Source organism: Haemorhous mexicanus, chromosome 1, assembly GCF_027477595.1.
Source record: "Haemorhous mexicanus isolate bHaeMex1 chromosome 1, bHaeMex1.pri, whole genome shotgun sequence".
In the NCBI taxonomy this organism is placed as follows: Eukaryota; Metazoa; Chordata; class Aves; order Passeriformes; family Fringillidae; genus Haemorhous; species Haemorhous mexicanus.
In genome coordinates this window covers 122,765,938-122,789,964 of record NC_082341.1, presented here as the reverse complement: position 1 = coordinate 122,789,964, position 24,027 = coordinate 122,765,938, and positions in this window count along the sequence as shown.

Sequence of the window (24,027 nt, the reverse complement as noted above, 5' to 3'; positions counted from 1 at the left end):
TCTGACAGAAGGGTAGGGTTGCAAGGTAACTGCTGTCATGATCCTGCCTTCTTGTCTATTCCTTTGCCTCCAGGAGATTCAAAAATATTTTGTCATAGATGGAGCAAAGTTCTCAGGTGTTGTTAAAAACTTCCCCAAAAATATCAAATCCATTGGAAAAGTCTTGTCAATCAAACCCAAATTTTCTCAGAGCAGTTTGAGAGTTTGGATTCTGCTTTCCATCACAGAAGGTTTCCCCGGTTCAAGATGAAACCTGAGCAGAGCAAGGAAAAGAATCTGACTCTACATTTCACTGCTAGATAAGCAGAGAGAAATAAATGTTGTCTAGGAACACCACACTTTCCACAGATCTATATGAAAAAGGAAGAATTACAGATCAACCCCCCCTGCTTTTTAGCCTTACACAGAATTAGCATCTCCAGTATTAAGTGATTCTATCTGCATGAAGGATCTTTTTTTTTTTTTTTGGTAGTAGTTAATATATGATCAAACATGTAATTAATAAATCAAGGGATACCTCAGCCTTGGCAAAATAAACATCTCACCCTCCAGGTGTGAGGACAAAAGAGAGAAAACACAAAGCCATATTGCAAGAGGCAATCCAAGGTTCCTCTTCCTCTGAGATACTGATCTTACAGCTTTCTATGCAGTCATGTCTTGTTACATAAACCTGGACTAAAATTCTTCACTTTTGCCTCTTCAGAAAACACCTGTCAGACAGAAACCCTTAATCAAAGGACTAAATCTTCCTACTCCTCCTCTCTACATATTGTCACTTCCTTCCTAAATCATTTCTCTGGAAAGACTACTCTTGGAACATGGAGATAATTCCTGGTTAACTAAGGTAACCCTAACAAAGACATTAAAAACAAAGTAAGACTGCAGAAACATTATTCCTCAAAAACTTTACCATGGATTTATGGCTTACCAAGCTAAGGGAGTAGGACAGAGACAGTATAGTCTTGCTTTCCAAGCTTAATGAGAAATTCCCTAGGAAAGCTGGAGTAGCTCCAATCCTGAAGAACATTTTAGAAACCAGGCAGTTCAAAGGTTTGGTCAGAGCCTTGCACTGTAATCAGATTTCTGATTGAGATCTTTATCCTAATATTAACACTACATGTTCTTTCCTTATTTGCTTACCTTCCATGTGACTTAGTTCAGGATCCACCCAAAACCCACAGGAGCCAGGTGGTCTGGATTCCTCATGAAATCTCTCATTGGATACTACAGCCTTAAAATATATAATTTTTCAGCCTGAATTGTCTCTAAAATACTTGCCTGTGGTAGGTTCTAGAATTGCTAATGCAAAAGATAGGCAGATATGGGAGTTTATTCTCATTTATTCTAATGTCTTTGTGCAATAGAAGGGTGGGAAACTGCAGATGCACACTCTCTGTAGCAGGACCTAAGTTTGGAATTTTAAAGAGAAAGAAATAATAAGGCAAAAAATGTGGCTGAAGTAAGGAACACAAGTGGGAAAAAGCACATTAACATAAAATTAGGAAATCTGTGAGCTCAATAGCTGGAGAAAACAACCCATTAAAAGAGAAGACCTGGAAAGCTGGAAAGAGGCAGGAATTTAAGAGTAGGTAGGGCATTTGGCATTAAAGAACACAATAAAAATTTCTGGTTTCAAAAATTAAAATGGAAGAGTAGGAGTTAAAATGCAGAAATACTTTGTAGAGTTTGTTTTACAGAGACAGAATTCCAAGTAAGGAAAGATGAAGAAGAAAACCCGCTCCTCTGGGTTCCACATTGCATGGGATGCCAAGGACAGGGGACACACATCAGGACTGCTTGAGGGTATGCCCCATGGAGCAGAAGATGCACCTCTGAGCATGATGAGCATTGCCTGCAGCACAGGTGGCCTGGCAAGGAGCTGCAGTGGCCAAGGTGGGGACATCACTGCAAAAAGCTTTGCTGTCCAAAGCATTGCTGCTTCTGCTTCCATGGAGTTCAGGTTTCTCTGCTCCCAGTTTGTCTCCCTCACTTTAGAATCCAGGAACCTCAAGGAAGAGGCCTCTCTCCAGGTTATAAATGCACCCTATCCTGAATTTCATGAACAGTCACAGATATGTGCATCATTTTACCAAAAACTCAGCTTTGACTGACTGCAATGGGACATAATGAGAAACACTTTAGGGAATAAATTGAAATAGAGTGAGCAGAGCAGTAAAGGCAGCTTTATCAGAAGAACAGATCTCAGTCACCTCTCTGGTTTTTTTTTCCAATCTACCATTAGTAATAAAAGGCAGCAGTATAATGAACATTTGCTTTCTGCAACAAAAGTGTTAATTATTCCTTCTCTCCCACAGAGGTAGAAAAATGTCATTGATGACTGGTTTGCAAATTCTATCAAATATGCTTTCATCCAATTTTACTATCAGAAAGAATCAAATCATTATATGTTTTAAATTATATATGTCTTTCAGATCACTCTGAATTTTTCTCCTAGATACAAATGGACTGTTCTTAGCTTAGCATGACTGAAAACAAAAATGAATATTAACGTAGTTCTATCATGCCATTTAGTACGCTGATAAGAGAAGTTGTTTTATTGTTAACAAATATTTTTATAGTTAAATAGAAGGGATTGTTATTTAGTGTGCTTGATGACAAACTGGAAACTCCAATTTACAAAAAAAAAAAATTAAATAGCATTTCCTACATAAATAGGAGAGACACTTTGGAATCAAATGGGAAGAACAAACTCCAAACCATAACTCTTTGCTTTTCCACTTGAAAGAATCACAGAGGAAGACCGGTGAAAAGAATTAATGAAATGATACACATTATACTGCAAAATAGCATTAATTCCTACACCAGTATTACCAGACTTTCTTGTTTTGTAAATCACAACTGACTAAATGTATCTGCAATGTGAGGGTTCTGTAGAAATGCTTGGAGAAGATTTTGAAGTGGCTGCAAAGCAAAGAGAACTGATAATGCTTTCATAGTAGATTAACAATTCTATTGTTTATTACCTCAATGATATGACATGCTGTGAGGTGCCTATGCTCATGCAGTAATGATTAGCTAGTTGGCTAACTTCCAGCCAGTAGGGTTATTAACACTATATTGTGAAGCTTCAATGTAAGTTTGATTTCCTTGTACTGTATATTGCATGAAGAAAACTTGTATTAATCAATATAAATTATCCCCCAAACAATAAGACACGGTGGGGGTGAGCAGGAAAGGCTGGAAATGAGGTGTTAGTGCAAAAAAAAAAAGCACAAAAGAATAAAGAAGGTTACGTGTTCTGCCTCTAATTAATGTTGAAGGAAAGTCCTTGAAAGGCAGAAATCTAATGGCTAAACCAGAAGACTGACTAATGGCCTGTGCTAAGAAGCAGAATTGGGATGTGACCTGGGACTTACCAAGTTTTTTTCCATTATGCTTCAAGTTTTTACCTGAAAAAAAAAGGATGCCACCTCCTACCCATTACAGATTCATTAATACATTAAATGGTTGACTTAGAAAGCTTTACTAGACTATAGGCAGATGTCAGAATTTAAGATACAATGTTGAAATAACATGAACACATATAGGTGAAGTCCAGAGTATGTATATCTTACTGACATTGTGACAAACTTAGTTTTTTATTTCTCTTATTTTAGAAGAAATAACCTCAGGCATGTACTTCCAGGGCTACTCACCATGACAAAAATCTCAGTACTGAGTAGTGCAGTATCTGACATTATTAATTTAGTTAGGAATTGAATAAGAGCATATAGAGTTCAGATAGACTATTAGTGCTTGTAGATCACCAGCCTTTGGACCAACAAAAAATGGTTCTGCTTATTTAAACTCTAGCATCTTCTCTTATGTTGTACTGGAAATGAAAAAGATGAGTCAGTTTTATGGATTAAGGACTGTGGACAGCCACTGACTTCCTGTTCACCTTAATGGACTGTCAGATATTACTTTCTGACCTCAGCCAGCACATCCACAAAGCTGGATGTGATATATACCTCACAGGTGTGTTGTGGATCAGATGTGTTCAGAATGTCAGTTGTGCTAATGAAAAGATCTACACATTGCCTTGAACAGATGGACACAGAACCACTGACCAAAGGGGTTCTGGCATCAGACAGATTTCTGTGTGTTTGGAAGACTCCTCAATGTGTTTTGCTTTTTAAAATTTTTTAACTTATATATAGACATGAATTTTTAAATACTTCTGTGAGCACTTAGCTCTGAGCAGGTAAACTGAGATGACAGTGCTTATTGGTGATGCGCCACGGCTTGGATTATGGGCTAGTGCCAGCTGAGCCAACCATTTCCACACATTCTTAGCAGTAGATTGTATGAATGGAATGATTAATATCTATAAAACTACATAAATATTTTTGAATCCTTAAGTTAAACAGGTACTGAGCCAGAGGCTTCAGCTCCAATAGGAAATTCGCACACACTTCTATTTATAATTTAAACAGAGCAATATTTCTATCCTATTTAGTATATGCTTAACTTTAAGCTGGACACAGAGACCCACTGTGATCCATGGAACCCTCGTGTGTTTGTGCCTGAAGCTCAGTGGATGCTTAATGGACTGACGGAGCTGGGCCTGACAATAAACAAGTCTGCTGGTATCCTGAAGTTCCATCTGCTTCCCTCATATCTCAGCCTCGATGGAAGTGGCTTAAACTGACATGTTTTACTCCTCAGTCGGAGTGGGCTGAGGGGACACAACATGGTGAGCTATAGCCAGCGTTTCCATCTGTCTGGGTTTTCCTAGATGTTTTCCTCATTTTTCCCTATGTACATTTGGATCTGGGTAGTAGTTGCATAGTTTTTCTAAATGCTAGGCAGAAATATGGCAGCTCTAGGGTCAGCAGCTCAAATAAAAGGACATGACTTAGTGCCAAAAACCTGCAAGTTTGTATCTGAAATTTTACTTAAAAGACTGCTTGAAAATAGATTTGAGATATAAAAAAAGACACTGTATCTTTTCAGACATGGCAGTCTTTTTCATTCTGTAGACTTTTAAATGGATCAAAATAAACTTTTCTCTAGATCATGTTTTTAAAAAGGGTTGCAATACTTGTGTTTTTATTTTTTTCCCCAGTTTTCAACATTAAAAATGCGGATTCTGTGATATATTTAAGCAAAAAAAGAGCAATTTCAAAAAGGGATTTTCCCCCCCTTGAAAAATATAGAGGAACACCAGCAATCAAAAAGCAGTCCTTCAAAAGTACAATTAGCTCTGCTGGGCAAATAGCAAAGGCTTTGTTACTGCGCCATACTACACATCTAGTAAATGTTTTACACATCCCTGAAGCTGAATTACTAGTGAAGCTAGTAACTTTGAAAATACAGAGGTTATTATGGTTTGCATCTTTACACTTTTCATTTAATGCAGATAGCATGTGGCTGGTGAATGAGGATGGATATAACTGAAATAGTTCCCATGAATCTACATTTACTTTGTCATATGCATATAAAACATGGAATGAGATATCAGATAGGAAATGAAAAAAAAAATTAAAAAGAAAATAATCAAAAGAAATATAATTGAGGGAATGAACAGAGAAGAAAAGTGGATTTGCTTCTAGAAAGATGTAGAGAACAGAGATTTGAAAAAAGAGAATGGAATGATTAAAAACTAACCATAAAATAGATATTAGAAATACTTAAAATGAAGTCAAAGCTTAGCATAAGGAATAAGCAGGCACAATTTCTAAAATGTGACAGATAATAAGAAAAAAAATTCAGAGGAAAACCCAAAGGAAATTAAAAATAGACGTATGGTAAGAACCTAAATGAAAAGTTTAAAATTTTGGACTTAGCTATTAGCAATTATTTAAAATTTTAATCAGTTTAAAGGATTATCAACAGAAGTTGTAAATTCTGAGGGAATATTCTGCCTTGTTTGATACTATAATAATGAAGGGCATATATTTAAGGTGATTATGTCTCTAATTAAATGGGATTATTCCTGAGTTAAAATTCAGTTCCTCTTGGTTAGTCCTGTGATACCCTACTTGATTTATTCTACCCATAAGATGATAAAATAGGAAAGGTCAATAAAAATAAAATAGAAACATATAGACCTAGTGAGCAATGAGAAAAAGTATCTCGCTATTTTTCTAGCTATTGAGAACAGTCAGCTATCAGGATTTACCACGGGGTCTAGCAGATTCCCCAATAAACTCCTTGCACAGCCAGTGCTCCTGGTGGTCACTGCCTGCCCGTTAGCCTGTCCACCAGTTTTATTTCAAACACATATTACATACAACATCCAACTCCTCCATAATTCAGATGCACTGAATAACACCTGGAAGTTCATTTACTCTCTGCAAATCTAAGTAAAAATGAATTTCAAATAGCAATGAGGACTTGTCATCCTTGTACTCCTCTCTCCTCTCTCAAGAGCTTCTGGAGATATCCTACATATTCAGATCTCACCACATACCAAAATATTTCCATTTATACAAGTGGTTTTACTAATGACCTAATTATATTTTGTTGCCATCTTCTGATATAGTGACTTATTTATTTTTCTGCCACATTAAGAAGAATGTCCCACCTCAAAGGTTAGGTATTTTTGACGTTAATTATAAAAGTAAATTGAACAGTTAAAGCTTTTCTCACCCTTTCTTCCCTAAATATCCCAGCAAAATTTAACCCTGGATGAAAAAAAGATCATAGAACTCTGCTGTTCTCTTAGGACAGACAGGCCCTAATTTCCACATCAGAGATTGCTCTTCCACTGGCTTTTATAAGTGAAGGAGGACAGGGACCCTTCTATGTGTGTTAACAATACATAAAGGGATATCACAAATATTTGCATCTTACACCATTAGACCCCTGATAGAACATGGACTTTTTGACAAGTGCAGAAAAATCAAGGACAGAGAGGAAAATATGGAATATGGATCCATATGATGTCTCCTGAATACGTCTGATTCAATCACAACTCAAAAGGGTTGGTTTAGTTTTATTTTTATATTCTATTTATAATGTATAATTTATTTCTACAAATGAAATTACTACAAACTAGTGGCCCCTTTGCTCTATTGAGCCAAGGACTTAGAGAAGTCTTGATCCCTTACTCTCTGCTGTACTAGTTCCTGTCTGATTTATAAATGTAAATACTTAGGTTCCTACATCACCAGATGCTTCCATAAGGTCTCTGCTTTCTATTGGCAGGTCATTAAATGAGTCTCAAGGTTTACTTTCATTTTGATTGAAAACATGCCTGTAGCTCTTTGATAGGTCCCAAGTCCTTTTCAGGGATGGCAGGGTCTTTGTTGGTGTCAGAGCTAGATCACTTTCCCTGGGTTTGAAAACATTTAGGATCAAATCAGAGCTGCAAAACACAGAGCAAAGAAGCAAAAAAATTGATGAAAATGACTCTGAAGTTGATGTGATTGTTCGAAGGGACTACAAAAAGGAGAGAAAAGTAAACCAGCTGCTTGTTGCAGGTAATCATGTGACCACAAGTCTTATGACAGCTTGGGAAGAGTAATTTAGGAATCAGTGTATATAAGAAAAGCTCATGGAATTCCAAGAGAACATAAGGAACAGATGCACCTTTTAATCTGTTTTATTCTGTGGTAAAATTTTTTGCTATTAATAGGTAATTACAAATATTGTACCCTTGGTGGAAGAAAATCAGGATAGCAAACACTTCAGCAAACCACGTAACTCCATGGATCTTAGTAGGATATATACATAAACACTGAGGGAGCTGGCTAATATCATTGCTAGATCACTCTTGATTATTGTCTCAATTCATGGAAAAGTGCCTGAGGATCTTGAGACAGGCAAACGTCTCTCTCATCTTCAAGAAAACAAGACAAGGGCAAGAGGGAGAACCCAGGCAAGGACAGGCCTGTCAGCCTCTTCAAAAACTGTGGGGTGGTGAAAGAACAAATCCTGGAAACCATTTCCAGTCACATGAAGGACATGGAAGTCATCAGCCAGGAGCAGTCAGCATTGACTCGCCAAGGCGAAGTCACGCTTGACAAAGCTGACAACATTTTACCATGGAATGTCTGGATTGATAGTTGAGGAGAGAGAAGTGGATGTTGTCTATCTTCAGTGAGGCTTTTGACATTATCTCCCAACAGACCTTCATGATCAGATGGAGCACCTCTCCTATGAGGGAAGGGTCAGAGTGTTGGGACTTTTCAGCCTAGAGAAGAAAAGGCTCCAGGGTGATGTTGTTGTGGCCTTTTAAGACATGAAGGGAACTACAAGAGAGCTGGAGAAAGTCTCTCTCCTGTAGTGATAGGATGATGGGAAATGGCTTTAAGGTGAAGGAAGGTAGGTTTAGGTTGGATATCAGTATGAAATTAGGAAGGTAAAACACCACAACAGGATGCCCAGAGAAGTTGTGGATGCCCCATCCCTGGAAGTGTTTGAGGCCAGGTTGGATGGCATTTGAGCAACCTAGTCGAGAGGAAAGAGTTCACACCCATGGCAGGGAGGTTGGAACTAGATAATCTTTCAGGTTCTTTCCAGCCTGAACCATTCTGGGGTTCTATAATCAGAGATAAAATGATGAATTGTAAGCTGGATGAGCAGTGAAGTGAACTAAAATCTTGCTGAATATCTGGGCCCAGAGGACTTCATCAGTGGGATGTAGTTTAGTTGGAGGTTGATTACCAGAGGTGTACCCTAGATGTCAATAGTGCGTCAAATGTCACTCAGTGCCTTCATTTATGGTCTGGGTGAAGGCACAGAGTGGGCCCTAAGCAAGTTCATTGATAGTACAAAAGTGAGAAGAGTGGCTGATATACAAGAGGCTCATGCAACCATCCAGAAGGACCTCAACAAGCTGGAGAAATGCAATGACAGAAACAGCGTGGAATTAAAGGGGAAAGTCCTGCATCTGGGGAACAATCATCCTGAGCAGCAGCATGTGTTAGGGGTCACCCATCCACAAAAGAATTTTGCAGGAGATATCTTGAAGCTCCTGGTGAATACCAAGCTGAATGTGAGCCAGACATGTTCCCACACGTCCATTGCAGCAAAACTGGGTAATGGTGTTCTGGGCTGAATTAGGAGACATGATATCAGGGGATGTGATTCTTCTGTCAAATCATCTTGATGTGGATTAAAACAACAACAACTACAAGAACAACAACACCACCAGAGAGACATTTTGTTGCTGACTCAGTTTTGAGGAATTTGTTTTTGTTATGCATGTGGCACCACTGAAGGCTTTTGAGAAGACAAGAGAAAAAGAGTAGTTGAATGCAGCAGTGTTACACAAAAGTTTAAATATGGACCCCACATATCAGCAATTTCTGTTAATTTTAGAGTCTTGTTTAGTGTTGGATTCCAGCTCTCCTGTTTCTGGGTTGTCTGACTAATAGGTCCATATCCTTTTCAGATACTCTCCTGCTTCTCACACGCTGCATTTGAACCTCATTGCCTTTCAGAATCAACCCACCCTTAGAGGTGGCTGGTGACACCTGTGGGCCTCCCCTGGCAAGGGAGATACATCCCCTCCAGGCCAGACACTAACCCTCTCCCCTCTTCCCATGAGCTATCTCACCTGGTAAATCCAGATTATTGCCCTGTAATTCCTCCCACTTTGCTGTTTACTCCCTGCCAACATTACACTCACAGATGGTGAGCATCTCTCCTTCCCCCTTCCAATCATCATTTGGCCATGCCACAGCACACATTGTTAGTTCTCTTTAATCTTTCTCCATAATTAAATGAAAAGCCAATTTAAAAGGAGCTGTAATGAAATTTCTTCTCCTGAAATTAAATATAAAAATAGTTGCTTCTTTTTATGTATTGCAAGCAATTAATAGGGAACGGGGCCATTTCAGTAAGGACTTCAAACAAATGTTCCTTCCTGCAGTGGTGCTGCTGCTGCTGGTGAGGAAGAGATCTGTTTTGCCTGCTGACTCTGGGTTTTCTCTTTCATGGCCATTTTTCATACCTGCAAAACAGTTTGCGGACTCTTTAAGCAGAAAAGTGGGGGGAGGAGGGAGAGAGGGTTGATAGGTCTACATTAGCTCATTAAAAACTAAAAAACCATTTCTATTTTACATAATTTAACATGGCAAACTATTAAAAAAAAATAAGGTGAAAACTGCAACCCCTAGGCATGCGTTTAAAACATCCTCATTTAGATGCTAATTTTGATTCCTAGTGTATGGCTGGTTAAAAAAAAAGCCATTAACAAAGGGGCAGATTACTTAAAAGGCATTATTAGGCAAATATGTATGAGTTTTCTGATACCAAGTGGCCCTTTTATGACTGAATACAGCTGCTAAGTAGAGTGACATGGAGATATTTGTATTAAAAGGAAAGAAAAAGCCACCAGATTTAAAAAAATACAAACCAAAAAACAATAATTAGAGTGTAAATCACACAGGTAAAAAAATATTTTAAAAGGCAAGTAATACTTTCTCCTTTAAATATTTAGAAAATGTGTGGCTCTGCAGGTGATGTATATTGCCAGCTGAATTCTAGGATGTACCTAACATTTATGTAATAGCGAAACAAATGTTGAAATGTTGCTATTTAATTCTAATCATATATCCTGTTCTGTGTGTTAGTAAAATAACATTGACAGAAGAGTGAAATGAGGAAAATAACAGGCAACAGGAGAGGAAAGCACATTCTTTCCAGCTGAGACTGAATTCATGACTGGCAAAAATAAGGTTATAATGACATTAAAATGAAAACTGTTCAGACAGAAAAGATATAAGTAAGTGTACTGTGCTGTATAAATTAAATGAGTAATAGAGGATAGGCAGATGGTTGCTTAACTGCATCACAGTAAAAGAACAGGGAATAGGTTTTCACTGAGAGTTCTCTTTCTGAACCTGAATAAAATTTTCCTTAATAGGAGGAAGGCAAAGGAAATTTTTGACTCTAAGAAGAAGTTAATTAGAAAAGCAGAACTAATTTTTACTCTCTCTTAGGTGTCAGAGTATTTGAATAATTTTTGTGTTCTCTGTAAATTATCCAGTTAAGGACCAGAAGCCTAAGCCAGAAACAGCGGATCATTCAGATCTTTGTGGTCCCCAGCAGCCCCAGAAAAGGCATTTCTGCTCTGGAGAGTCCACAGTGTTCACACACCCTTCTCTTGGCAAACACAGGGCAGTTTGGATTTGTTTACATTTAAATGTTTAAACTATATAACAAAACGTGGATGAGAAATAAAAGTGACTCTTTGCTTTTGTCTCTCTCTCAGATCTTTCCCTTTATATATAGCACCAAAACTTGCCACAGCAGATTTTTCTTACACCACACCTCAAGGAGTTTTACCACTGTAAAACTGGTGGAGAGAGCTCATCTCACCAGCATATCCTGTTAGCTATAGCAGGAGAGAGAGAAAAGTAATTGTTCATTATGGAAATGCGATGTTACATGGGTGTAAGAAGAACGGGGTATTTGTCTTCTTGTGCTGAACTTTTACATTTCCCTGCTTTTTAAAAGGGGTGGAAGAAAAATATGAGGATTCAGCAACTCATGTTGCAGTTCTTTAAAATGCACCATGGCAATCAATACCAGTAGAGCCACATATATCATCTTATTTAAGTTGCTTTAGTATTGCTGCAGAGCCTATAAACTTAATAAAGAGTGACCATGGAAGTCTTATCTGAAGTTAGTCCCAAAATCCCTTTTGGAATCAAAACAATTATTTTACTAAGCATTTCGTATTTGATAGTTTTAAAGCTTAGCACCATTGAGAATCTCTGAATTATTACTTCTTTTTTCATTGCATTATTTTAGGTTAAAGAAAAATAAATTGAGGTTTCAAGAGAAAAACTAAAGTAGGCTGGCCTAAACCAAAGATAATTCATGATTCTTCATCCCAATAATGCTGCTTTGTGTATTTGCTGTGACATTGAAAAGTGAATTAACAGTAAATGCAAAGCATTTTCCAAACACAGCTGCAATGTGGAAGTGGAAATGATTTGGCAATATCCCACACAGCTGAAGCCTGGCATGAGGTGGAGTTGAGGTAAGGATGGAGAGCTTGTGCTGCTGTTTTTACTGCAGGTGTGTATTAGTTTTCTCTTTCAAGTCAATTACTTGCTGGTAGCTAGAGTTTGTTTAGTTGTAAGTAAAGGTTATTGAGGCTATGTTTTAAGTGACAGTGATTTATTCCCAGAGAAGTTTATAGAAGAAATGGTCTATTCTACCTTTCATAAGTGCTAATTATTGCAAGTTAATCAATTATTGTGGGAAGAATCCTTACAAAACTGGGGATGTTCTACTTTAGAAATTTATTAAACCTGAAAGAGCTCTGTGAACTGTACTGTTATGAAAGTAGAAAACCAGTGTGTTTTGTCAAGCAAAGAAGTGAATGAGTAGCCAATAGACACTACTTCCACGAAAATGCAGGATGTGAGACTTGAAAAGTGAAAGATGGTGAATAAATGTAACCTGTGGACTACAGAACAAAAGTTAAAAACACAATTTAATGAAGAAGAATTGGTGAAGTGTGTAAAAGTGAAACAAACAAGATGTACAGAACTAAGACAAGTGTGTGAAAAGAGGAGAGATTTAACTTTAATGGAGGAAAAATCTGACTTTACTTTGCATCATAATACCAGGAGAGAAATGACTAAGGGGCTGTAAATCTTGCTTGAATTTTTGTGAAGTTATTTCTGACATCCCTCTGTAAGGGAATGGGTAATCAGTGTTTCAGACTGTCAGACAATCACAATGTTGAGCATAGCTGAGGGTTTAATACTGCAATTTAAAGAAGAGCAGCCACTTAGTAATTAAATATTCCATACAAATTTCTTTCACTCTTTCAGTTTGCAGCTCTCAGACAGGGACAGACTAAAAGAAAAATTAGGTAAGTTTATGTTTGTCTTTAATCAATAATGAAAATTCTGAATCTCTGGCTGCTACAGATGGGAGATTTATTTGGCCTCTACACTTTGCCTAAGAGCTAGAGAAAAGCATTAAGAACCAAACTAAAGATGCTAACTATATGTTGTGTTAAGAATCCTGTGAAGTAGTCACAGTAGCATGTGCTTGCCATCCTAGCCACCATAATACTAGTTCAAATGGGAATGTTTCCTTTCTTTTTTTTTTTAGCACTCTGTTTACATGTGCAGGTACCCACCCTACTGCAGGACAATAGGAGGGTTCCCAAAAAAACCCAGGAGTCAAGATTCTTCTTCAGAGGTCCTTCCTTTGTAACAAGTGGATTGGATGTGATTGTTGTGTTTTTATGGCCTGCAGTATGTTGTTTAGAAGATGAGATAGGCATTGTTCTTTTGTTTCCTTTTTCTTTGGAAGTTTCTGTTTTGGATTGCTTTTTAGGATATTATTCAGCCTTAGGTTTTATTCAGCTAGGGTTTCTTTAATTTCCTGGTTGATGTGACATTGCCAAAAAAAAAAAAATCCTAGTTCTCTAGAGCATGGGTAAAGAAAATATATATTTTCTATGCTTGAGGTTTGACCAATGAGAGTAAAAGTAGCAACAACTTGGCTGAGACATTACCAAATAAAGATGAATTAAGCAAGAGGAGTGAAAATTGAATTTTATCAAATCTGCCATTTCTGGCATGTGTTTACTGCAACAGTTCACAATTAAAGATTTAATAATTCAGATTCCCTTCTGAATGCAGTTTTTATTCTTACTCTGAAATAAGGGGCAAGTCCTGGACAGGAGGTCATTAATTTTCCCATTCAGTCACCACCTCCTTAGAGCCACTAGAGTTAATAGGGCTGCATATTAATCAGGGCCTTGAGTCTTCTTTGTAGGAGAAAGGCAGGAAGGAGGGGGTCTCTGAATTTACTCCATTAACTTTAGGTGACAAATAAAGGCTGTTCTTCCTGCTGGGCTGTCACTTAGGATGCCTGGTTACAGCTGCACAGCTGATGTGTTGTATTTTTATGTGGTGGTAAAGATGAAGCAAGGTTAAGGCACGAGGCACTGCTCACAGTGCAGAGCTGAACACAAGGAATATGTTCCTTGCCAGGAACCAGTCTGAAAATGTCACTTATCTGTGTTGTGCAATAAACTGCTCTCACACAGGCATCTCAGAAGCATAACCAGAAGCAACCTGTGCTTGAAACAAAGGATTTTTTTCAAGTGTGGATAATTTAGATTTTCGAACCCCTCTAACAGTCACAAAGATTCATCCACTGTTCTCCAAAGGTCACAGTAGCATTTAAAAGTGAGGGATAAAACTAAACTGTGCCACAGAGGCCAGTGGCAGGACTGTGACAATCCTTGGAGGTGTCCCTTGAGAGGCTGCCCTCACTTCTCCTGCTGTGATGTGCCAGTCCTGTGTGGCTGCAGGGAGTGAGCAGGAGCAAAGCAATAGTTTGTCCTTGGTTCTGTCCTTTTGTGTTTGACTGACTCACCCACTGTCCTGATAGGGCCACATGTGGAAGTAGAAACCACAGGTGAAAGGCAAGGCTTGGGATATCATGCCTGCAGACAGCTGACTGCTACCTCCTCACACTTCCCTTGCATCACAGATCCAGATGTTAAACCAGCTACTGAAGTGGTGCCTTTGATTTGTCATGTCACAGGGTCTCACACTTTTTGTACAACTTGATAGAACAAAAGCAACTTCACTTAGCTGAGCTGGGGTTGTGTATTTTACTCCACCATTACATAAAGAATGCAGGTAGTTAGTAACAGCACAAAATAAGGATACTGGTATAGACAGTCACAACACAGCCAGCCTGACTGAAAAAGCTAATGATATTTTTAATTTCAAACACGTGTATAACGCCATCCACTTCAGTCCCAGCTATATTCAGTGGTGCTGCTTGTGCTTAGGTTAGGTAAAACTTACTCTTAAAGGAGATATGAACCCTTCATTAGGAGTAAGACACAAATTTTCACAGCATCCTTACTTAAGTGCAAGACAAAAATCCTTTTACATTAGTAATTTATTTACATTTAATTATTTTTCCTCAATAGTTGCCTGAAGGGGAAGTTAGAATGCTCCCACTTTAGAAACTGAAAGCCACATTGTTAATATAGTAATAAAACTATGATTAACAGTGCTGCTAACAATAACATAATCACAAGAGTATTTACCTATTTTCTATTTTTCACCTTCTCAGAAATTTCTAAGGTTTCATTCTTTTAAAGGAAAATATAATTTTCAAATCAATTTTATGCAGAGTTAGGTACCTCTAATTTTTCTTTCTTTTCCCTAAAATGGAAGAGAAAGGCATGCCAGCTTTCAGAGATGTGGTGGGATAAAAAGACACTATCTTCACCTTCTCTAATAGCTTTTCATGATTGGCTGGCATGTTTTGACTGAACTGGAATGGGGCAACTTTTTCGTGCTGTGAAATCTCATTAAATGGGTTTCATTGTGATTGTTACAGAGAATGAGTCCTTATTTTTCTAATGGTTTATTTTCTTGTAATACATTTCACGTAGAAAAAAGAATGTTTCATATCATGGGGGTTGAGGTTGCATTGCTTGAAAAATCCTGTATTTTTCTTGGATTCTCATGAGAATTTATGCATGTGAATTTTCATTCATTTGCTTTGCTCTAGTGTAACTAGGTAAGCCTATAGCTCTAAAATCTTGGTGGTTCCTAAATCCAAGCTCCCAAAGGTAACTTGAAATCCAGTTGACTTAAAGGATGAAGCGAAATATATTTATTTAAGTGCAACGCAATTGCTTTCATTTATGTGTTAGTTTACACTTTGCATTAGAGACTATTTAAAATATATTTATCTGGAGTGTTCTTTCAATGAAGTTCACACTTCTTGTAACTGCAAGAATCAATCTTCTATTTCTCATAAAAACTGATCTCCATTTAGGTTTTACCTCTGGTCATAGCTTCTGCCTTGGGAATTTTCAACTTTATTTTCTTTTTTTTAAACAAAGACAATGGCATGAGGAATTTACTGGCATTATCTTTCTCATCCCTGTATGATAAATTCAAGCAGGTAGGGGATTCTAACTCGTTAATAATACCTCCTATTATTGCTACAGAGATAGGCTGGCAGATGAAAAGGGTTTGCAAATGGTGAAAGCAGAGCCAAAACTGAGACTGAGACTGCCACTTGTCATGCTGACTGTTTCCATATGCTCTCTCATTTCTCTGCCTTTATCTACTTGTTGTCTCCTGGCTTACACTGCAAGATTTTTGGGACAGAGATATTTTTACTGTTGAAACAGGAAGGATTGCTTTTGTGGGAGCATAGGCACCTCTTCAGTCAAAATGTATAGCAATAATGAAAGAAGTATAAAGCTTTGACTAGGCTTTTCAGCCTCAAAACGATGAAAATTATGAATATTAAATATATTTAAATCATTTGGATATTTATGGAGTTTAAAAATCTGCATTTATTGATTATTTTTAGTTTTGCTCAGATATATGCTCCCAATTAAATAAAAGGTCTCCTGCTGTTGGTAAAGCTTTGAAGCTTTTTTTTTTTTGGTTACCTAAATCTGTTAATTCTTTTTGAAGTGATTTCACATGATTAAGGCTGTGAGTGGCCATAATGTATCAGGACAACAGCAAGTTCTGTTGTGCAAAAAAACCCCTCTGATTTATCAATGTTTTCTGGGGGATTTTAATTTTTTTAATTTTAAAAATTTTCTACCTCCTTTCACTGTGAGTCCTTGATGAACTGCGTTTCAGAACTTTGAGATCCTGGAGAATTAACAACCACAGGTATTAGCTGAATTGCTCTATAGTTAGCTGCAGATGGGTTTAGCATGGATTTCAGAGCTTGGAAGGACTGGTGTTCAAGTTAACCCTTTCCCCATGGTCTGCCAAGTGTTTTCCTGAGTCATGGGGATCTCCTAAAGAAAAGTTTCTTTGATCTAGGCTTTGCTTTCTGTGGCTGACTGACATTGCCATGGAGTGAGCGTTTTTCCAGTGCAGAAGCCACAGTCATTGTTTGGTAGAACAGGGAGGAAAATATGGTGAGATATGGAATAATCAGGGATTAGAAAGGATGTCTGTAAAACTTTAAGGATTTTTTGCCTCAGTGAAAGGAAAATTTGAAACATTGTGGACTGAGGCCAGTAAAGCCACAAGAGAGCAATAACAGCAAACTTTCTAAACTTCTGCACCATTTTTTGCAAGTAAAGTACCTCTTGAATTCCTTGTCCTTGCTCAAAAATTAGGAAAATTGTCCTGACTGCATTGAAAAAAAATCCAGAACTTGGGAAGAGGAAGGTTTTCCAAACACTGGGTTCCCATGACATCAAGAGAAAGTGTCAGGAGGACAAAGAGGAGGGCACAGGACAGGTGCAATTGCTCTGGGTATGGCTGTGAGGAAGTACCAATGACTGGTTACAGCCCCCTTAATCCCTTCTTCCCTGTGAACCTACACCCAAAAGGGTTAATAACATCCTGTCTTTAATTTATAATGGTGAGAGAAAGAGAGTAAGAGGATGATGCAAAGGTGCTCTAATAGCTGACCAGTGTCTGCTTTTCAACCCCACCATGTAATGATAAACACTTCACTGGGCAGTCTCAGGGAAAAAGCCAGAGGGGGAGAGCAGAAGAGGAAAGGAAGAGAAATCAGAAAGAGAAATTTGGGAGGAGAAGGAGGAGGAAGAGGAGGAGAAAAACAAGTGGGAACAAATAAGTGAGCGTTCAGAGTGCTTATCAATCTGAACAATAAGCAATAAGTCTGGGGCAAAAAAACCCAGCTGCAAACCAGAGTGCAGTATTCTGTGCAGTTAGGGCTTGATTCTGTTACAGACAGGCTTTCAAGAACAGCCTTTCAGCTATGGCTGCATGAATGCCTAAACCAGTAGTTTAACTTTACAGATCCACAAAATGTATCAATCCTGATCCAACAAAACACTTGCCCATATGTTTAGTTCTAATGGCATAAGCACTCCCATCTGCTGTGACTAATCACATTCTAAGTGTCGAAGTTATCCCAAAAATGTGGAAAACGATTTGGTGTTCATCAATGATATTTGTATCATAAACATGTATTTTTTTTTTATGCAGCAGTTTTGTGATTTAAACATACATATACAAGCAGACTTTTCTAATACAAAGTTTTTTTATTTGGCAGGCTGAAACATTTTATTAGTTTGGAACAAAGTTTTCAACATTTTTTTCTGGTTCTTGCTCAGCTCTTTCTCTTTGCTTTCCCATACAATTCATTCCAAACCAGTTGTGTGATTCTGGTGTAAATTCATGAAACACTTGTAATCTCAGTAATTCTTTTTTAGAAGACTATAAAATGTCTTAAAAATGAGTTTAAGTTCTAAGTAAATGTTTAAGAATTGGATTTAGGGGGAAAAAAAAGATTTTAGTGATGTGGAATAAAGTCAGCACAGGCAGATCAATCGGGATCTGACAGTTTATCTCCAGTGGATGCTAAAAAAATGCATCTGCTGCCCTGTACCATTGGAGAGACAGCACAGTGTACAGGACAAATAATTCATAGTTATCATAATTCTAAATGTTCTGAAGAGTGCTAAAACACTTTTTTGCTTACTTTTTTTTTGCAATCCTATGGCTTATAAGGTTAATATTTTTTAATTGTCTGTTAGAAGCCCAGCTTTAGATGTCTAGGAGGGAATAAAACAGCCGCTGACACACATTAAAGACCTTTAGAAACACCGATTTTGCAAACATCAAATGCTTCCATTTTAAGACCCAGGATCATGCATAATGACCTCAGGCTAGAAATAGAGAGCCTTGTAACAACAGAAAGTTAAGTCTCTGTTCTCATGGCTCATTCTCAAACCTTTCCCAATTTCAAAGTTATTTGTGCCAAACTTTGGGACAGTGTGATTTCTGTGATGACACTCCATGTTTGGGAAAGGGCACCATTTCTAATGGTGCATGTTCAAATCTCCTTTAAGGTTTGGATGGGACTGAGCAGTCCTGGACAGAGATGGATTAGTAGGCAAGGTGAAAGAGAGACATGATTAATGCAACTGCATTAAAAGATGCATGATAAATGCAATTTATCACATGACTATCACCATCACATATGTGCTATATAATTTAATATTAAATAATAGTAGGAGGCTTGTTGCCAAATAGTAGGAGCATGGATGAGGGAGAGGGTGATTGAGGGATTAGAGTTAGGAGTGGTATATTCATTGATAAGAGTGTAAAGGATTATAATTGTAAAGTGGCTACTGGGTAATGCAGAGTAATCAAATATTGCTTCTTGTATTAAAGTGATTTATTGCTCTTTTCTGAAACGAAAGCTGCTCAAGGCATTTTAGGCTTAGAAACCAATTTTTGGAAAGGACTTACCCAGTTTTAAGGAGTAAAAACATGTAGGAATGAATAACCCTGCTCTACATAATTGTCCATACTCCTGTTACATCCTCCAATTTTACATGGGAAAGTAATAAAATAACAAGAGAATTACATTACAGTGCCTGAGTCTTTCCTCTGTTCAAGTAATAAAATCCCAGGACATGGAACTCTGGGATGTTACTGAAAATAACAGTAACTTAAAGCTTTTCTGGACCAGACAATTAGCTGTCATGACATGAGAGGGCTATATTTAATTGTCTCTTATGCAACTAGATGCAACTGTTTTGCCTTGCAAGAAGAATAACTCAGTCTCTGCCTTGATGCTCTTTTGTTCACATTGTAAGGCTTTCTAGTGAGAGTCAAGGCATATATTCCTGTTTGATTAAGAGGGGGATGTTTTGTCTAATTCAGACTGCAGTCTGCTACCATTGTGTTTGAATCTTGAAAATGTAAAGTCATAATCTTTAGTAGCTGTATAAAAGAGGGATAAAGATGCCTTATTCACCTTCCTTTCATTGGAAAACTTTCTTCTGCAGGGCAACCACGTAGGAGGGGGAGCCCCACAGACATCTTGCAACTCCAGCAGTTATTCTCCTGCCTTTGGAGTCACCAGCTCTCAACCCACTGGTCCTGAAGAACACCTGTCAGACAGGTGCCTGCCAGCTTCTCTCCCTGTCACAGCCCAGGAGAGCAACTTCTGTGACAGCCAGCATGCAGAAGTCTGGTGGCACAGGACACAGCAGGGCTGAGAGGGGCATGGGTTTGCTGAAAGAGAAACGCTGTCCACAGGCAGTTGCTGGAGAGTCTGGTGTGAGGAGTCCAGTGGAGGAGGACAAGAGGTTGGTACAGTCTCATGGCAGGGATTTCCCTCCTTCCTGTGGCTTCTGTGTTGAAAGCCTCAGTGGAAGTATAACACAGGTTGGTGCTTGCCTTGGAAGGCAAGGCAAAACGTTACAGACTTCACTCTGCAGGTTTCCAAAATATGGTTCCCTTTTCTCTTACAGTTTTTCCTTTGTCCACTGGAAAGAAGACATTAGCTACTACATTAGATAGGTTTCTCTGTTGTTCTTTCACTTCCAGACAATAATTTACTTAACAATTTTTGTTGCTTTTTGAGGCATGCAAGCACCTGTTGGATGAGATTTTTAGTTTGGATGCATGAGGAAAGACTCAGTTGAGGAAGAAGTGAGAGTTGCTTTGCTTTTCACTCTTCACAATGAATATTATATCCCAAGAAAGGAGATTTTCGTTGCATGATTCTGTCCCTTACATAGGATTTCACAGGATATTTTAGAATCCAGGCACTGAAAACTCCAAATAATGTGGCAATTTTAACCAAACATCAGTGGTCCCCTGTAACTGGGAGAGCAATAACAGCCAAACACTACAGAAAACTGTGGATTGTGCCTGGACCTGTACTGAGGCCCTGCTTGATTAACTGATGGAGCCATCCTAAGAGTCTTGGATATTCTGGATCTTTGGATCTTGGGCTGGATTTTTACCAAGAGTAGTAAGGATTGTGAAAATTTAACTTCGTGGGTTCCCACAGAAACAGATTAGTAAGGAATAGAAATAACTACAAAAACCCCCTTGCAACACACTTTACAAGGTTCAAAGTGATGAAGAAAAGGCTTGATAGCCTTGTTTTGTCAGATTCAATGTTAAATTTCTCCAGGCTCTGGATCTTTCATTTCCAGGCCTCTTTTTCAGGATTTGGGTGCATGGTAGCAGCTCTGGAAGGAGATGAAATCTGGTCAGTCCAATAAAGCACTGTAATGATCTTCTCCTGGGGAGCTCTCCTTATGCTCCTCTCTCTCTGAACTGCTCTCTTAGCCTTGAGGCAAGATCTAGTCCCATCTGTCCTTCCTGATGCATACATCTACTTCTTCAGCCATGCCCTGGTAATTGCTCCCTTCCCATTCTGTAAGAAAATCCATGTTTACAAAGTGCTGATGGTCCTAGGGAGACAGCTTGTGATGTTTGCTTGGCATTTTAATTTCTTTACTTAATGTTCAAAATATTTATGGAATGCTTCTCTGTGGTATGACCAAGTCTGATTTTACATGAGCCTGAGTTCTATTACTGCCTCATTTTTGAAATGATGTATGTAGTGCTGTCAGGGTACCAACCACAATACTCAGGTGGGATTGGATAGGGCTGAGCAAGTGTAGGCAGAGTTCATAAATGTGATGAACCATAACAGGCAGGTCTTAAAAAACAGTATATCAGAATCCAGCCTTGTGCTATTATCTTAGGAATGTTTTTACATGATATTAACCTTCAATACACAAAGTCATCCTTCCTGTAGGATACAGGCAGGGGAGACTCCACAGGAGTGACAAGGCAATGTTTCTCTCTGGCACAGATAAAAACATTCTCTCTGGTGTTTAAAAATTACTTAGAAATTTAGTCCTTAGAAATGAGCTCATTCTAACATTACTACCTGAAACTATGGTTACAATGTCTTCCATCTATTAAAGTGCCTTTGAGAAGGTTTGCCACCATTCCATATGACAAAGCAGAAAAAAATTGTTGCTATTTAATTTCAGGAAAAGCTTAAAAAGATAATCATAAATAATTTTTAAAAATCACAATTTCTTTTAATAATTCAGTATGAGATAAAAGTTTAAAATAGTACCTTATTTCATTGAGAGTTTCAGGAAGTTATAGCTTAGTTGATATTCTAGGGTGGAAATAAATATAAAATATTAATTTAGCAAAAAAGTCCACTTCAAAGAAAGAAAATTGCTAAGCTTTTATTTAATACTGAAATACTAGAATCTACTTATTTACTGTTTACCTGGAAGAATTCTCCATTTCAGCTCTTGCTACAAATAAATGTGAACAAAGTACCATTTTTCCTGTTTAGAGAACAAGAAAGATATTTGACAAATAAAGTAACTGTCTTTATTTGGATCAAATGTGAGATGACAGAATTTGGAAGACTTGGGACTGAAATTAAAAAAAATCATTTAAATAGCTTAGTTGACTGAAAGTGTGAATAACAGATTGTAAGTATTTTCATATATTCAGCAAATGCACCACAAGTGGAGTTTATCATTCAGTGCATGGAGGGAGGTTTCCAAAATCCTACTGGTTTTGTTGCTTTCGTTCTTTCTCTGGGAATTAAAAAAAAAAAAAATGTACCACCAAATATACTGTGCACTTTGGTGAGCACAATATTTGTACAATTATGTAATTTCCCAGAATGGAGCCCTTGGAGGGCCATCTGTGTATCCAACCCTGTCTCTATGTCTCTGCAGCTGAGGTCACCCACATGTTGAGCACAGTGAGGACCAAATGCTGCACATCCCTCTTTGGTTGGTGAACTCATGCAGATTTGAGTGTATTCAGAGAGATTCAGCTCCTGGTCAAAATGCTGATTTGGCAATGAGAACCCAGCCCTATTCCCAGGGTAAAGCTTCCTTTTACTTCTGAGGAGGCAGGGCCAAGAACCACATTTTCACTTCTGACTGTTGGTCCTGAAGTCATGCATAATGTCACAAGAGGTTTTAGCTCAGATTCAAAGGTTAAATGGAAGGTCTATCCTTGCTTAAACCACAAAAGAAAATTGTTAGTCCTTGCTGAGTACTTAAGAAAGAATGGCTTGTCATAAACACTCAAACCTCTATAGCCACAAGATTCCTAGGATTGCTGAGAAAGGCTGTGGTGCAATCAAATAGTGGCAGCAAGTGACTAGTAAATAAAGCAACCACTTTTACAGTGATTTCTCATAGGTTCCAACAGCTATATGTGTTTGAATCATTAAACACATTACATATTTGTTCAATCTCTCTTATACTGTACTTTTCCCTCACCATTTCCTCACCCCCCACCATTCCTAGTAGTACTATAGGCTATAGATTTTATTTTATGCTTATGAAAGCCCTTTCTGTTATTTTTTCCAGGAAGGAGTAGCATTTTTAAAAATTGTATTAGTCTGATGCCTTTATTTGTAATTAAAAAAAAAAGTTCTCCACGGAGTTAATTTAAATTTTTAATACCTTTATAGATTTTATATAGATGCTACTGTATGAGCTTGCCCACAAAGTAAAGGTATGTTCTTCTTTACCAGACAGGTCTACTGTTGATTAAGAAATATTTCACTAAGAAGCTTTAGAGAAAAAATCTTTCATACAGAAATAATCTTTAATACAGAAATAATCCATCAGAAACAACTTTAATTAGCAATGCAAATCATAATGAATTCCAAATGGCAGGGCCTGTTAAGTTACAGAAAAATGTGGCTGCAAGATTAACAAGACAATGAAAATTGCCAATTGTTTTGTGATAGGACTGTTTGTGTTTACATGTGCTAGGCAGAGCTAAAGTGAGCCCTATACTTAATGCAGATAGCAACCAAAATAAATCCTATTATTATTTTTTTTAAAGCATGGAAATAATAGCTTCAGATGTCAGAAGTGTTAATGTGATATGCCATTCCAGCACTTGTAGCACTAGAAAGATACTTTTTACACCTATTGAATTGAATCTTGATATATTGGAACATTGTTATCTAATTTTTTTTTTTTTCCGGAGTGCACCACAGTTAAATACAACATATCATTTATTGGAAGATTAGCTTGTAAAATCTGGCATTTTCATGTGTTTAAGGAAGCATGGAAACATGCATTTCTTCGCTTCTATATAGTGTTCACATTTTTATTTAATGCATTTTGGAAGGAATTTAAATGCTTTGTCTAGATATCATAAATAAAAATACCTCCACAAGACATGGTCATAAAAATATTAAATCTGTGAACAAGAGAGATGATTGTAAGAGGAAACTTATTTAATATATTTTAAAATACTTCTATAAATTTTTATTCCAACCCCAAGTAAAAGTTTATTTTTGAAG